Source organism: Marmota monax, unplaced genomic scaffold (assembly GCF_021218885.2).
Source record: "Marmota monax isolate L192 unplaced genomic scaffold, Marmota_monax_Labrador192_F-V1.1 WCK01_AAM20220418_F8-fsc00027, whole genome shotgun sequence".
NCBI lineage: Eukaryota > Metazoa > Chordata > Mammalia > Rodentia > Sciuridae > Marmota > Marmota monax.
This window is the reverse complement of record NW_026694617.1, coordinates 15,708,079-15,725,631: the sequence shown is the minus strand read 5'-3', so window position 1 is coordinate 15,725,631 and position 17,553 is coordinate 15,708,079. Positions and strand designations below refer to the sequence as shown.

The window sequence follows — 17,553 nt, the reverse complement described above, 5'->3', positions numbered from 1 at the left end:
AGATGTTGAACATTTTTTTATATATTTGTTGATGGAATGTATTTCTTCTTCTGAGAAGTGTCTGTTCAGCTCCTTACCCCATTTATTGATTAGGTTTTTTTTTTTTGGGGGGGGAGGGTGTTAAATTTTTTGAGTTCTTTATATATCCTGGAGATTAGTGCTCTATCTGATGTATATGTGGCAAAAATTTTCTCCCTCTTCACCTCATTGATTGTTTATTTTGCTGAGAAGAAGCTTTTTAGTTTGAATCTATCCCATTTATTAATTCTTGATTTTATTTCTTGTGCTTTAGGACTCTAGTTAAGGAAGTTGGGACCTACTCTGACGTGATGAAGATTTGGACCTACTTTTCTTCTATTAAGTGTAGGGTCTCTGTAGACCATAGGTATTTTAAAATGCCAAATAGTTTTCTAGTCGGATTGAACCAAGTTGTATATCTACCAGCAGTGTTTGAGAATATGCATCTGATCTTAATCTAGTTGCAGTGAAGAATTTATAAAGCAATAGATTGTAGTATTATCCTTAGTGTGTGTATATACAAAATAACTACATAATAAAGCCAGTTCAGATGGCAGAAATACCATCTCATTTTAATTTTCAATTCTTTGATTACCAGTGACAAGGAATATTTGTTCATCTATTTAGGTTAGTTTTACACTTCTTTCACAAGTGATTTTTTCTTTTTAAAAGAAATTGGATAATTTTGATTTATTGGCGAGTGAGATTTTTTTCTTTTATTAAAAAATATATTTATTGTGCCACAAAATAGTTTATGAGACATACTTTAAGATTTCATTTTAAATAAATGCCTCAAAATATTATAATATTTTCAAATTTACTGGGAAATTCAGTAAGTTATTCGTAATACTTTAAATTGGAAAAAACCTCACATCTAAACTAATTTGAACAGTAAATATTTGTCATTCTTTTCCAATAGTTGTTATTTAAAAGGTCTGTTATTAGGCAAGGCATTGGTTATCATATATTGATTTTTGCATATTGTTTTAGATATCTTAAAACATGTCTGTGTTGCATATTAGAGCACTACATATTTAACTGCTACCCTTCCTGTTATCGAGAGCATCTGCTTCTATAACATTTGACATTCAATTTTTGATTTGAGAAATAAAAATAAAACTAATAAGCAAATACTGAAAAAAGATTGTTAAGTGTACAGCTAAGAAAAGGAAAGCATTCACCATCTGTCACCAAATTGCTTTTCTAAAATATAATGACAGGATGTAGAAACATACTGCATCATTGTGTTCAAGCACAGGGTTTGAGGATAGCTTCTTGACTTCCCAACTCAGTCATTTGCCAGAAATTTGAATTGCAACATAATTTGGAAGAACAGAGAAGAAAAATGGAAATCTATTCAGAGAGGTTGGGGGGGATAGCTCTTGCAAATGCAGAGTTGGAAGTTGGTGTAACACGTTTGGGAGAAAGGAGAGGTGTCTCTGGGAGAATGGTGTTGGTAAGGGACTGAAGGAAAGGGAAGCTAGGTGGAAACGGTGGGGCCTTCTGCTGAAGAGTTTGGGATTAATTCTGTTTGATAGTAATTGAAGAACACAAATTTAGACATAATGAAAGTAATATAAAAATGTTTTGTGAGTGATTTTGGTTCTAATGATAGCCAGGCTGAAGGTCTTTAATACATGAGCTATTCTCTTTCCCCTCTAGACCACTTACATTTGCTCCATTGAGTTTGACCAAAACAACACAATGAATTCAAGCACCATTCATTTAAGCAAAAGGAGATTTAATAGTTTTTTTTTTAAAAGAATGCCTGTTACAGTCCAAAACATTACAGTGGACAGCAACATCTGTGGATTCTAGTCTGTGGTGGCTTCGGTGGACTGGCAAGGTCTGAGGCTTCATCACCAATGTCTGACCATAGGTGCTCAATCCTTGATGCCTTGGAAACCATCCTTAGAGTTCATCAAAGAACTTAGAAGTTCCCTCTGATGGTGTTGTGACAGAACCTTAAACACAACTATCCCAATGACTCAGGATTTCTTTTTTGAATTTTTAAAATTAGCTTTCTTCAGAGCTAGGAGGCTCTTACTTAAAATAATAAAATAATTCAGACAGGTGATATAATTGTTTCTTGAAAGGCAAGCAAGGAAGAGTTACTGAAGTCCACTCTCAGTTGTATTTTACACAGTAGGGAAAGATCTGGAATGGGTTATTGCATTGCTTCATTGAGTAGCAACTCTTATGAAAATAGGAAAGGCCACATCTTGTGTGATTCTGTTTGTATGTCATGTCCAGAATAGTCAAGTCCATAGAGAAAGTGTATTAATGATTGCTCAGGGCTGAGAGGCAGAGGTGTTGTAGAGAGGAAATGGGAAATGACAACTAATGGGTTAAATGTTTTTTTGGGGTGGTGGTGGTGATGAGGTACTCAAGATTAAAGAACAGCTAGGATGTGATCGATCCTTACCAGTCTGAGAATCAGGATCGTCCCTTGTTTCAAACATCCATATTTAAGAGGATGAGGTATCTTCTCAGAAAACATTTGAGTGCATGTTAATATATGCAGTCATTTACTCAAAATTTTCTATTAATGGAACAGTATGTGTCAGGTACTGTTTCAGGTGCTGCTGCTTTTTCTCAAAGCAGCTAAATGTCACTATACTAATGAAGCTTTTATCTTAGCCTTGTGTAGAACTAACAGTATATAGGATTGATTAAGAGGAGATAGGGAGTAAAAAACAAATAGAGAGCAGTGGGTAAAATAACTTTTGTGCTTCAATGAATACCATGAAGAAGTAAAAAGATCATCCAAAGGATGGAAGAAAATATTTGAAAATCATATTTGTAATATCTAGAATTTCTAGAATATATAAACAACTTAATAATGAAACATACAATTTAAGAATAGGTGAATGATTTAGATAGACCTGTCTCCAAAAATATACAAATGGTTTACAAGCAAATAAAGAGATACTGGATATCATTACCTATCAGGGAAATGAAAATCAGAACAAAAAAAGTACAATGAAATACTATTTCATGCCCACTTGCAATTACAACAAAAAAGACAGACAATAGCAAGTATTGGCAAGAATGAGAAAAATTAGAACCCTCATAAACTGCTGGTGGGAATTTAACATGGTTCATCTACTGTAGAATATAGTATGATAGATAGTTCCTTAAAAAATTAAACATAGGGGTCCCATATGACTTAGAAATTCCACTCATAAGAATAGAAGTAAATTTATGTGTCCTCACAAAACTTGTACACAAGTGTTCATAGCAGTATTATTCATGATATCTCAAAGTAGAATAAGTAGATGTCTATGCCTAAGTGAATAAAATGTGGCATATACACATAATTGAATATTTTTGTCAATAAAAAGAAATGAAGTACTGATATGTGCTACAACATGGAGGAATCCTGAATATATACTGCCAAGTGAAAGAAGCCAGACACAAAAGACCACATATTTTATGATACCATTTATATGAAATGTCCAGAGAGGCAAATATATAGAGACAGAAAGTATATTAGTGATTGTCCAGTGCTGCTAGAGACTAGTGGGTTCAGGATTTCTTTTGTGGGGAATGAAAATGTTCTAAAACCGATTTTAATGGTTTCAGAATACAAAAAAAAATGTATTTCATTGTACACTTTAAATGATTGAAGTATATTGCATGTATATCTTAGTAAGCTGAAGTGTGTATATATGTATGTATATGTTGATCTATAAAATAGGATTCAAGGGGAAAGAAGGAAGAAAAGAAGGAAGAGAGAAAGGAAGAAAGGAATCTTATGGAGTGTCTATTGCAATGGGAACAAAGAGAAAGAGATGGCAGTGATAAAAATTATTAAAAAAATCAGTAGAATTGTGTCCATTTGCTGTTTCTAGGAGACAGATATTCATTGATGAAATTAGGGAATATTCGAATCTTCTTCTTTTGGGGGGTGCTGGGGATTAAACCCACTGAGCCACATCTCCAGCCCTTTTTATTTTCTATTTTGAGACAGGGTCTTGCTAAGTTGCTTTGGGGTTCACTAAGTTGCTGAGGTTGGCTTCAAACTTGCAATCCTCCTGCCTCAGCCTTCTGAATTGCTGAGATTACAGGTGTGCCCCATCACACCTGGTATAATTAGGGAAGGTTTGGAAAGAGCATGTATGAGTTGAAAACCAAAGGGATTTAATTTTGAAAAGGCGATAACAAGCACAGGGAGAATAGAATTTTGTGTGTGTGTGTGTGTGTGTGTGTGCTGGAGAGTGAATGAATCCAAGAGTACATGCTGGGCAAGTGCTCTACTACTGGGCTACATCCCCAGGCCATAGAGACAAGGATTTGTTTCTTAATAGCAAGGAGGAGGTGAGTTAACTCACTGGGGCAGGATTAGCTGAATAGAGAGTATAGAGAGAAAAACCCTAAGGCCAAGGACAGACAGCTTGGGGGAATAAACACACCATCAGTCAGTGAAATAGGAGGCAGGCAGAAAAGTAGGTGAATCCAAAGTATCTAGAAATCTGAAAAAAAAATTCAAGGAAAGGAATGGTCAATTTCATCAACTGCTGCAGAAAGTCAGGGAGAAAGAGCTGAGGAGAGGTCATCAGATTTCATGATAAGGGAATCAATTGTGATCTTTTGGAATATATTTTGTGGAGTGACAACAATGAGAGCTAATTTTTATCATCTCTCTCTCTCTTAACCAAATTTTGCCACTAGAATTTGAATGTACTCAGGTAGCTCTGGAGTTGAAAAGTTGTGTGTTGACCTCAATCTTTCCATTGCTGCTTCAGGCTCTTTCTTTCCTTGCTATCACGGTCTGAAGCTTTCTGAATTTACACTTGTTTTCTTCACATTCTTTATCTGATATTCAGTCCCTACTCATCCACTTTGTGGTTTCTGTATGGAATTTACTGAATCTGTTCTAAACAGGGCCACTGGTTGGTCTGGTCTGCTATAACAAAATGCCACAGATTATGTGGCTTAATCCACAAAAATGTATTTCTCACAGTTCTGGAGATTGGAAGTCCAAGATCAGGGTGGTAACATGATTAGATTTTTGATGAACTATCTTGGCTCATAGATAGTTACCTTCTCATTGAATCCTCACATGGGGGCAGAGAGGAAGTTGGAAAGAGAGAGAGAGAGAGAGAGAAACCCCAAGGTTTTTCTCATCTCTAGTATCATTATCTCTAGTATCTCTCCTTATAAAGGCACTAATACATTCATGAGGCTCTACCCTTTTGGGATAATTTCTTCCCAATGACCCCAGCTCCTAAAACCATCATACTGTGAATTAGTGTTTCAAATGTGGATTGGCGGGGGGACATAGTCCATAGAACCAAAGAGGTTTTTGTTGCTAAATGCAATAAATACTTTTTAGTGGTAGGCACACCTGAGGGATACATATAGGCAAAAGGGGAAACAATATGGTATAATGTCACCATAGCTGTGAGTAGAAAAGAATGGACTGGCAGATGGTGACAAAAGCAGCAGACCCATCTGCTTCTAGCCTCAGGTTTCTTCTTGCAGGTTAATGTTCTCCCCTGTTCTGACCTTGATCATTTTTCTTCTTCTTTATAAATATTTCCAGAGTGATCTCAATTTGCTTCACTTATCATTTGTAGGCAAATGACTCTCGAATCTCTATATCCAGTCCAGATAGGGTATAGAGGTGCTCAAAAGTGGTTTAGGGAATTATATGATTGAAAAGGTGCTAGGCAAGGGTCTCACTGAGATGAAATGAGATATTTTGGGTAAAATATTTATCTTTTTAAGTATGAGAGTATGGTTCTTCTGTTATCTAAAATCCATATTGATCATGTGAAACTGTTCTAAAGGTTCCAAGAATTAGTTTTATTTCCATAAGTAATCCCTGAAAACGTTCTTATTGTAAATTTCTACCCCCAACTCTCAATTCAACATAACTCACCCAAAGTAAACAACATTGGCAATTGAATGGGCAGATTTTTATACACCTTCATCTATTCCTTGTGTACATATTGAATTACATCATTTCGGCTTATATCCCTCCCAAGTGTGTATTTTAAATGGTTATCACTACTTAAGGAGGAATATAAGAAGCACTAGCTGCAGGGATGATACTGATGGGTATAGAGAGGAGGAAGAACACTTCTTTCTTTTTCCTTTTGTACTAGAAGATCTGATCAGAGGAGAGATGTCAAAACACATGTTCCATGGGGAAGGAAGGTGTAAGTGATGGGGCTCCTGCTGAGGGCTGTTTCTGATAATTGGTGAGTCTGGAGACTTGTGTAAAGGGGGTGGGTGTAAAAGTGAAACAATTGTGGATGTAAAGTAGAGAGACATTAAATTATTGTCATTTAGCAGGAGCCCCACCTTCCTCCCCTCTGTAGTTAGAAAATATCAATTAGCAGAGGAAAGGTATTCCTGGCATTTTGTTTTCTGGTGTCCAGGGACAGGAACACACAGACTGGGAATGAGCCAGCTGGGAATGAGCACCCTAGGCATTGTTTAATACTTAAACTCAAGGAACAGACTTAGGGTTAAGAAGGAGGGAAGCAGAAATCTGATGAGACAGTCAAAGACCAGGTTCACTGTGTCTGACAGTGTGAGACGGTGATAACCATGAAGAATGACTATTGTGTCTTGGTCACTGCAGCACACTCAGGGCAGAGCACCAGCTGGAGGGTGATAATTAATTGTTGAACAGATGAATGAGAGCAGGCAGGCAAGTTGCTGTTTCACTGGGAGAATTCTTGAGTTGTTAGATGTGTCTTAGTGCGTGTGATGAAGTCCGGAATATGGACCATCTGAGGGTTTGACCATGAAGTTTAGTGGTGTCAGGGAGAGCAAAGAGCTGAGAATAAGAAGTCAAATGGTTCATAACCAGATACTAAAATTGCTGAGGAGGTTAACAGGATTATGGGTGTGAAGGAAAAATAAAATTCAAGGTCCAGCAGAAGAAATGTCCTGAAGGGGTAAATATTACTAGAAAGTATTCAGAAGTGAAGCGATGTCATCGCCTTCAAATGAAGAGTCTTAGAAAGGGCGGTGAATGAATGTGTCAGACTCAGCTGTGGGTTACTGTCAGCTACAAAAGTGACACAGCTCTCGAAGGTACTTCCCATCCCCTGTGTTTCTTCGATGCACAACTCCATGTCAAAACTGCTGGTTGCCAGGTGTTCTAACACCTAAGATCTATTCTCCACCTCCCTAAGATTAGATCAAGTTCTGTCATATGTGGGAGACACTGATTTTATTCCTGTTCCAGATTAGGTGGTTAGATGTCCCTCTCTGAGGTGCAGGGGTAGAAGAGAGAAATTGAAAAGAGATTAGAGAGAGCCTGGGAGTCAATGGGATGGAAGCAGAGAAGACTATATCAGGTCATTTTTTGATAAAGAAAAATTTTTGAGAGAGAGGCAATGGAATAATATTTGGACTCTTGCACAGAATATATAAGCATGAATCATAAATTAGTTTTCAAAAGTCAAACTCAAATAATACTGTTTTGGTTAGCTTTGTTGCGGCTGTGACTAAAATCCCCAATAAGAACGATTTAGAGGAGGAGATTTTTATTTGGGATTTACAGCTTCAGAGGTCTCACTCCATAGACTGCTGACTTGATTTTTTTGGGCCCAAAGTGAGGCAGCACATCATGGCAGAAGAGCCCAGGGAAGGAAAGCTGCTCACCTCAAGGCACCCCAGAAGCAGAAGAGGGGGAAGGAGCCACAGTGAAGGTATAATTCCAGATCATTCTCCCAGTGACCCATCTCCTCCAGCTATGCTCCACCTGCCTACAATCCCCACCTAGTTAGTCCATTCAAACTAGGATTGGCAGAGTAGGTTACAGCTCTCATAATCCAGTCATTTCACCTCTGAATATTCCCATATTAACAGGAGCTTTATGGGACACCTCATATCCATACCATAACAAATGCAATTTATTATGGATTTTTCAAATAAAATAAACTGTATATGCTTTTCAAGTCACTTCCAAATTCATCTACTTTGATCTCCTCATGTATTTAAAAAAAATTTTCCATGACTCAGGAAACCCTCCAAATTCTTATGTAGAGTATGCTAATGAATACTCTATCACAAAGCAAAAAGAAAATTTAAAATGGGCCTTATAATCTAAGATAAAATAACATAAATTAGCCCTGAAAAAGATTTTGATTGGAATTGTTTTCAAAATTTTAACATGATATAAATTATCCGCTATCCATAAAAATGAGGTAAAAAAGAAAAACAAGCTATTGTACTTATTAGAAAAATGCAAACTAGAACTACACTGAGATTTCATCTCACTCTAGTCAGAATGGCATAATCAAGAATACATGTAACAATAAGTGTTGGTGAGGATGTCGGGGGAAATGTACGCTCATACATTGCTGGTGGGATGGCAAATTGGTGCAACCACTCTGGAAAGCAGTATGGAGATTCCTCAGAAAACTTGGAATGGAACCACCGTTTGACCCAGTTATCCCACTCCTCGGTCTATACCCAAAGGACTTAAAAACAGCATAATATAGTGATACAGCCACATCAATGTCTATAGCAGCTCAATTCACAATAACTAAGCTATGGAACCAACATAGATGCCCTTCAACAGATGAATGGATAAAGAAAATGTGATATATATATATATATATATATATATATATATATATATATATAATGGAATATTACTCAGCAATAAAAGGAATGACTTATGACATTTGCCAGAAAATGGAAGGATCTGGAGACTGTGCTAAGTGAAATAATCCAATCCCCCCAAACCAAAATCCAAATGTTCCCTCTGATATGCAGATGCTAAAACACAATAAAGGGGGGTAAGGGGGAAGAATAGAAGTTCATCGGATTAGACAAAGGGGTATGAAGAGAAGAGAGTGGGGACAGGAAATATGAAGACAGTGGAATGAATATGACTTTTCTATGTACATATATAAATAAACCACAGTGAATTACCACATCATGTACAACCACAAGACAGGTATCCTAAATAGAATAAGATGTACTCCATGTTTGTATAAATATGTCAAAATAAACTCTGCTGTCATATATAACTAAAAAGAACAAATTAAATAAATAACTAAAATAAAATAAACAAAAAGAAAAAAAGACATTGTGCTTATATCCAGCTAGTGTGGAGTCAGTTCTTACACCATCCCAGCAGTGGTTTCCCACCAAGTGAAGCTATGGTACAAATTACCCGTTTTTCCTCCTGGTCACCAACTTATTCAGCTCTACATTCTTCTGGCTATCGCGTGGTAATTCTTGTCTCATTGTGTGCAGAATTTATATGATTTGACTGGACTATTAGTATTTGTGGGATAGGTTTTTCTAACACTATTTTTGCTAGTGTGAATTTTCTAACATGTACAGCTGTCAACACTTCCCTCTGCACACTGTACCAGTAGATCCCAAACTTTGCTGCACTTTCTACATCAGAATTTCCTGATGATCTTTGAAGTATATTGATGGCCAGCTCCCACTCCCAGATATGTTGAATTAATAGGTATGGGGTGGGACCTGAACATTGAGATGTTTGAAGTTTCCAGATGGTTCTCATGAACACTAAATGTGGGCACTGCTGTACTATACTATTATTTAAGGAATTTGAGTAACCTGACAACAGGGAAAGAACATTAACCCAGGTGAACGACTGGGATGGGGAGGATATAACTGTTAAATTGTACAGTAGCACACAAAAGGCAAGCACTAAGAGATGTTCCAATGATACCACTTAAATACTTTTTACTATAAGTTTTTAATTTCTTTGTTTAATCCCATTATTCTTAGCTCTGGGTCAAAGGCTTTCTCTTTCTTCTTGGCATTAATATCTTTTATATATTTTTGTAACTTTATCTCTTCACCCTGTCATCTCTTGGCAGATTCTTCATATGTATTTAATTGCTTGTGCTTTCTTTGATGAATGAAACCCTGAAGGCGCTTATTTATATGCTTTGCTAAACCTGCTGTTCCCAGGCTTCTCGTGTCCCCAATTTGAACATGACATCAGTGTCAGCAGGCAGTAAGGAAAGGCAGTGTTTTACCCATACCTAGTTCTCATTAGCACTGATCTGTTTTTCATTACGTCGCTGGAAACTAATCTCTAATTTGTTTTCCATTATCATTCTAAGATCTCTGGGCATTTCTTTGCTGCTGTTCCTATAATCCAATCCAAAGGTATTGGATTATATTTTTCAAAATGTGTTAGAGTCTGTAAACAAGTAAAAAATAACACCTGGCATTTTGCCAGGGGAATGTTAGAGTTCGTAAACAAGTCTGGATGGTGCCTGGCAAAATGCCAGAGGGAGTGGTTTGAGAAGTAACAAAAGCGAGCCATTAAGTGTGGAGATTCCTTATTGGTTGACTGATGTATCTAGTTTATGCTAATTAGATAAGCTGTGTGGAATGTATAAATACTGCTCCTGTCCTGCAATAAACGGCTCCCCCTCCTGCTGTATCAACGTACACAAGTTATTCGTCACCCCCCGGTTATTTTGCTGCAGCAGCCGGACTTTGGCAAAAATGTAAAAAAATGTCCATGTTGATTAATGAAATACATGTACATTTTGCATCTGATTTGGCCTGTTTTTGCTATACTCCCTGTTGCTTTGCCAAGACATTATTTGAAATGTGACTTAATATGCCTTGAACTTCCTTTTGCAAACTATGAATGTATTAAACAGCATCAGAACCAATAGCCTATATTACAATTACCTTAAATGGATAGGCTAAAAGCTTTTTATTTTTCACACACAATTCTATCTTATGCCTGTCTTTCTTTTATTTACTTTTTTCTGATTTTAAAATAATATCATTAAGAAAAATATTGAAACTTTTTTCTATAAAATCAAATTTCTTTTTCAGTGTTTTTTTTTTTATTTATTTGGGTGAAGCCTTTGGTGAGGTGTGCACCAATTTCTTGATCATATGATGACTCTTCACACTCTTATTCAGCATATTTTCAATGGTTTCAGTAGTAATTATTTTCTTTTTTTAATTTTCTGTTTTCCACAAATTATATTTATTTGTAAGTATCATGTATCATTTTCAGTTCTTTTGACCTGAACATCAATGTTTACCTAATTTAAGTTAGACTTTACTGAACAGTGCACTGTCTCTATTTATAGAATTTGCCAAGAATTCAGAAATTTGTAGCAAAATTTTCTTACACTCATGGTATTGATTCTTTGTGTTTAATGAAAATATACAAGCTATCAAGAACATAACATCATCAGAGTTCTCAGAATAAAAAAGTTTAAGAGGTTGTAGTTAGTCTGAACTTTTTTTTTAAGACTTAGTTTTTTTAGTTGTAAATTTAACCATTTTTTTTTAGTTGTAAATGGACATAATACCTTTATTTAGTATTTTTTATGTGGTGCTGGGGATCGAACCCAGTGCCTCAAGCATGCTAGGCAAGCGCTCTACCACTGAGCCCCAGCCCCGGCCCAAGACATAGTTTTTTTCAGACAGAATATATATATTTAAATCAGTATTAAATTTGCTTGTAATTATGTTGACGTCACCATTGTCAGTGTTATGGCTTAGATGTGGTATCCCCCAAAAGCTCACGTGTTAGACAATGCAAGAAGGTTCAGAGAAGAAATGATTGGATTGTGAGAGCCTTAACACAATCAGTGATTTAATCCCCTGATAGGGATTAACTGAGTGGTAATTGAAGGCGGGTAGGGTGTGGCTGGAGGAGGTGGGACATTGGGGCCATGACTTTTGGTATCTATTTTGTATCTGGTAAGTAGAGTGCTCTCTCTCTGCTTCTTGATTACCCTGTAAGCTGCTTCCCTCTGCCCCACTCTTTTGCCATGATGTTCTGCCTCACCTTGAGCCTCAAGGAATGGCGCCAGCTGTCTATGGATTGAGACTTCTGAAACCATGAACCCTCAAATAAACTTTTCCTCCTCTACAGTTGTGTTGATAGGATCATTTAGTCACAGCAATGAAAAAGCTGACTAAAACAGTATTTTGGTATGTTGGTTATATTTGGTCTTAATCTTCTTTTATACCTTTTTTTCAACTTTTTGATACAAATTTTAAGCATAGAAAAAATGAAATATTAGTAAAAGAAACACCCAGATACTTGCCACAGAGCACTTATCAGTCTGTGTCTCTCTATAACTCTTTGACTCTCTGTCCGTTAGAGGAGTGAACAAAGCCTTTTAACTTAAAAATAATAAAAAGGCATTCTCTTATATAACTGCATACCATTATTATCAAAATTAATAACTCCTCAACATAACCTAATATCCAGACCATATTTAAAATGTTCCCGATTTTCCCTAAATGTCTTTTGTGCATTTTATTAGTGCATTATGACTAGGATATAATCAAGGATGGTCATTGTGTTATTATGTTATTTCATAACATTGTCTTTGAAAAAGACCAGTCTCATATAGACTGTCTCACATTCTTGTGGGTGATTATTTCTGCAAGTTCTTCTGACATTGTTCTTCTGATCCTTGCATCTCCTGTAAACTGGAAGTTAGATTTAAGACCTTGGTTATATTGAGGATAATGTTTTGGCAAGACTGTTTTATAGGTGATTCGGTGTCATGCATATTGGTTCATGTCAGGAGGCACATGATGCCAGGTTGTCCCACTAGGAGTGATTTGATATTATTTGCTTTCTTGGTTAAAGTGGTTGTGTTAGTCAGCTTTTCATCTCTGTAACCAAAATACCTGACCAGACCAATTTAGAGAGGAAAAGTTTATTTGGGGCTCATGATTTCAGAGGTTCAGTACATAGTCCAACAAATTCATCATTCTATGGCTGAGGTGAGGTAGAACATTATGGTGAAGGAAAACTGTTCAGCTCAAGATAGCCAATAAGCAGAGAGACTGAGCAAGGTACCAGGGACAAAATATAAACCCCAAAGGTGCACACCTTCCTTCAACCATACCCTATCTGCCTACAGATATCACCCAGTACAGTAGTCCTTTCAAATTATTAATCCATCAAATGGCTTAATTTACTGATTAGGTTAGATATCTCATATTTTAATTATTTTAGCTTTCAACATTCTACATTGTCTCACACATACTTTTTGGGGGGACACCTCATATACATACCACAACAGTGGTACAGTCACAACCCTCCATTCCTTAACCCTCTTTATGATTGACAAGTAATCTGGGGGATAAATTTTTGGTAACTTTGAATATATAGTTGTCCATTATCTTTTACCTAATGGTTTTAGCATCCAACGAGATTCTTGCCTGAATTAATTATTTCAGTAGGGATTGAAAATGGCAATTTTCCCTATTTTATTCTGTCTATACTTATTAGTTGAAATTATTTTTTTATTAGTGCATTATGACTATGTATAATAGTAGGGTTCATTGCAACATATTCATATATGCACATAATATAATTTGCTCCAATTCATCTCTAGTACCTCCCCTTTCCCTCTCCTTCTCCTTTCTTCCCTAGGGGGCCTTCCTCTATTCTTCTCTTCTTTCTTCTATTTATTTACATATTTTTCATTAGTGCATTGTAGTTATACATAAAAGGATTTTTGTAATTTATTTTACATATACATAGCATAGTTTGGTCAATTTTATTCCCTAGTTCTTCTCCTTTCCCTTCCTTCCTTCATCCCCTTTTATTCCCTACTTCTACTCTATGGTAGATTTCCCTTCTATTTTTGTGGGATCTCATGTTTTTATTCCTTTTTTCTCTTCAGCTTCCACATATGAGAAATTCAACCTTTGATTTCTGAGTCTGGTTTATTTCACATAACATTATGTTCTCCAGTCCCATCCAATTACCATCAAAAGACATAATTTTGCTCTTCTTTATGGCTAAGTAGAACTCCATTGTGTATGTGTACCAAATTTTCTTTACTTATTCATCTGTTGACAGATACCTAGACTGCTAATATAACTTGTCTATTGTGAATTATGTTGCTATAAACATTGGAATGCGTGTGTTGTTATACTATGCTGATTTCACTTCTTTTGGATAAGTAATGAGAAGTAGAATGTCTGTGTCATATGGTGATTCCATTCCTAGTCTTTTGAGGAAGCTACATGATGATTTCTATAGTAATTGTAGTAATTTGCCACTTCACCAACAATGTATAAGCATTTCTTTCTTCCCACATCCTCACCACCATTTATTATAATTTATATTCTTGATGGTTGCCATTCTAAATGATAAAACGTGAGTGTAGTTTTGATTTATATTCCCTGATTGCTAAAGATGTTGAACATTTTTTCATAAGAGTCTTTCTCTTAAAACCCAAACAAAGCATGTGACTATGTAAAGTGCATTGATTGGTGACCTGCTCATAGGCATGGAATGGGCCTTCATTGAAAGCTGACTCTCCTTTCTTTAGATCTAATGTTGTCGAGTTTTGTAGTTTGTGTAATGTTACCTTATTTTTTATTTTACTTTTTAATTTATATGTTCTCTTTTTCATCTATCTTATAAGCCCTTTAAATTCAGATGTTGTATTTTATTTCTGTGTATCCCTAGCATAAGGTATTATATTTTATTCATGACCTCAAAAATCTAGGTGTGAAATAATGCATAAAGTTAAGAGGTGAGATGATTGAGTTAGAAGGGCCTTAACCTATTAGCATTGCTCCTCTGATAGGAATTAACTGAGTCATAACTGTAGGCATGTAGGTTGTGACTAGAGGAGGTAGATCATTGGGGGCATGCCTTTGGGAGTATATATTTTGTCCATGGTAAGAAGAATCTCTCTCCCCCCAACCCCCATTCCTAGTGTGAGGTCCTGAGCTACTTGTGGTCACAGCAGCAAAAAATCTAACTAAAATAGGGCTGTTCCTCCCATTTCAAGGCTTGATCATCTGTGTGTTATAGTCTGGGATTGGATAGGGTGCTACTAATATGTAGTACCTAAATCAGTCCCATGTCCTGGATGAGACATGTTCACCTTGGTGCTGGTGATTCTTTTATTCTAACACACAGTCTACCTCCTCTTCTGTGGTATGCAGGTGAGAAGACCTAGGTGTGGACCAGTTGGTGCTTAATGTGGCTGTCTGTCACTCTGCAAGTGTAGCAATATCTGCTCCTGGGAAGATTTCATTGACAGATGAGTGCATAGAGGAGGTTAACACTGATCTTGGGACAGCCAAATTGGGGGAGATACAACCTTTATTATCTAGAGTTGTTATTATTTAATGGCTATTGGCATTAATAATGCCCCCCAAACAACTACTTTTCAATGCCTTATTTGCGTGAAGTGAGAATGATCCATGGCAGTACTTTCTCTTTGAGGATCCTTTGTTTTATGTTTTTAATTTCAATAGAATTGAAGTTGATACTTAATTCAACATTATCACTTACAATCTAGTAAATAATTTTTCTTGGTTACACTTCACATCTATGTTTTTTTAAAGTTCACAGTTTTACAAATAATTTTTAAAATTTGAAATGTTATATTCAGGAAGGTTTAGACCTGGAATTTTGAATTGTCTTTTAAACTAAAACTGACAGACAGAATCATTCTTTTTCATGAGTAAATTATATCTCTGTTGCATAGATCCCAGAATAAATTTTAAAATTAATGGTTACCTTATTCTTTTATTCTCATTTTAAAATGGAAAAGATTTCCTTATAGACTTTATTGTGAGGTTGGGAATCACGTCTTTTGATAAATAGACTCACCAAATAAGAGCTCGCTGTATTTTTCTTTTTCCTATATTGGCACTTAATTAGAAAACCTTTTAATATGATATGCCAGTTAAACAAAAAAATGGAGTCCTTTTAAACTCATAAACTGCTATTACTTGACATATGTTGGATATTTGAACTTGGGGGTTTCTTCAGTTTGATTTCCTTTCATCCCCTGTGGAAGAACTTGGATCCCTCTTTATTCTGGTCCCTATGGAGCTTTCTTTTCTCTTGAATTTTTTTTTTAGTTACACATGACAGTAGAATGGATTTTGACATATCTTACTTACATGATGTGGAGTTACACTGGTCATATATTCATGTAGGAACATAGGAAAATTATGTCTGATTCATTCCACTGTCTTTCCCATCCCAATCCCTCCTCCCTTCTCCCTATTTCCCCATCCAATTCTGTGAACCTCCACTCCTCCATCCCCCCACACCTTGCCTATTGTGAGTCAGTATCTGCATATCAGAGAGAATATTCAGCCTTTGATTTTTTTGGAATTGGCTCATTTCACTTAGCATGATAGCCTCCAGTTTCATCCATTTACCGGCAAATGCCATCATTTCATTCTTCTTTATGACTGAGAAATATTCTATTTTACATGTATGCCACATTTTCTTTATCCATTTATCTCTTGAAGGGCACCTAGGTTGGTTCCATAGCTTAGCTATTGTGAATTGAGCTGCTATGAACATTGATGTGGCCTCATCACTATAGTGTGTGGTTTTTAAGTCCTTTGGGTATATGCCAAGGAGTAGGATGACTGGGTCAAATGGTGGTTCCATTCCAAGTTTTCAGAAGAATCTCCACACTGCTTTCTAGAGTGCTTGCACTAATTTGCAGTCCCACCAGCAATGTATGAGTGTATCTTTTCCCCCACATCCTCACCAACATTTATTATTATCTATATTCTTGACAATTGCCATTCTGTCTAGAGTGAGATAAAATCTCAGTGTAGTTCTAATTTGTATTTCTCTAATTGTTAGAGATGTTGAACATTTTTTCTTATATTTCTTGACCATCCATATTTCTTCTTCTGTGAAGTGTCTGTTGAGTTCCTTTGCCCATTTATTGATTGGGTTATTTTTTCTTATAGTGTTACATTTTTTGAGTTCTTTATATATCCTGGAGATGAATGCTCTATCTGAGGTGCAGGTGGCAAAGATTTTCTCCCATTCTATAGGTTCTCTGTTTATATTCTGGATTGTTTCCTTTTCTGTGAAGAAGCTTTTTAGTTTGATACCATCCCATTTATTGATTCTTGATTTTACTTCTTGTGCTTTAGAATTCTTGTTGAGGAATTTGGTTCCTAAGCTGACATGATGGAGATTTGGGCCGACTTTTTCTTCTATTAGGTTCAGGTTCTCTGGTCTAATGCCTAGGTCCTTGATCCACTTTGAGTTGAGTTTTGTGCAGGGTGAGAGATAGGGGTCTAATTTCATTTTGTTACATATGGATTTCCAGTTTTCCTAGCACCATTTGTTGAAGAGGCTATCTTTTTCTCCAATGTATGTTTATGGTGCCTTTGTTGAATATGAGGTAATTGTATTTATGTGGGTTTTTCTTTGTGTCTTCTATTCTGTACCCTTGGTCTTCATGTATGTTTTGGTGCCAATACTATGCCATTTTTTTTTTACTATAGATGTAGTATAATTTAAGGTCTGGTATTGTGATGCTTCCTGTTTCACTTTTCTTGCTGAGGATTGCTTTGGCTATTCTGGGCCTCTTATTTTTCCAAATGAATTTCATGATGGCTTTTTCTATTTCCATGAAGAACATCATTGGAATTTTAATAGGAATTGAATTAAATCTGTATAGCACTTTTGGTAGTATGGATATTTTGACAATATTAATTCTGCCTATCCAAGAACATGGGAGATCTTTTGATCTTCTTCAATTTCTTTCTTTAGTGTTCTGTAATTTTCAT

General features: G+C 36.1%; 1 protein-coding gene across 1 annotated transcript in view; it reads left to right on the top strand.

The window, feature by feature from the left end:
* The window catches only part of Znf800 (zinc finger protein 800), a 234,077-nt gene that overhangs the window by 129,189 nt on the left and 87,335 nt on the right, over positions 1-17,553 (top strand). The window lies entirely within an intron of this gene.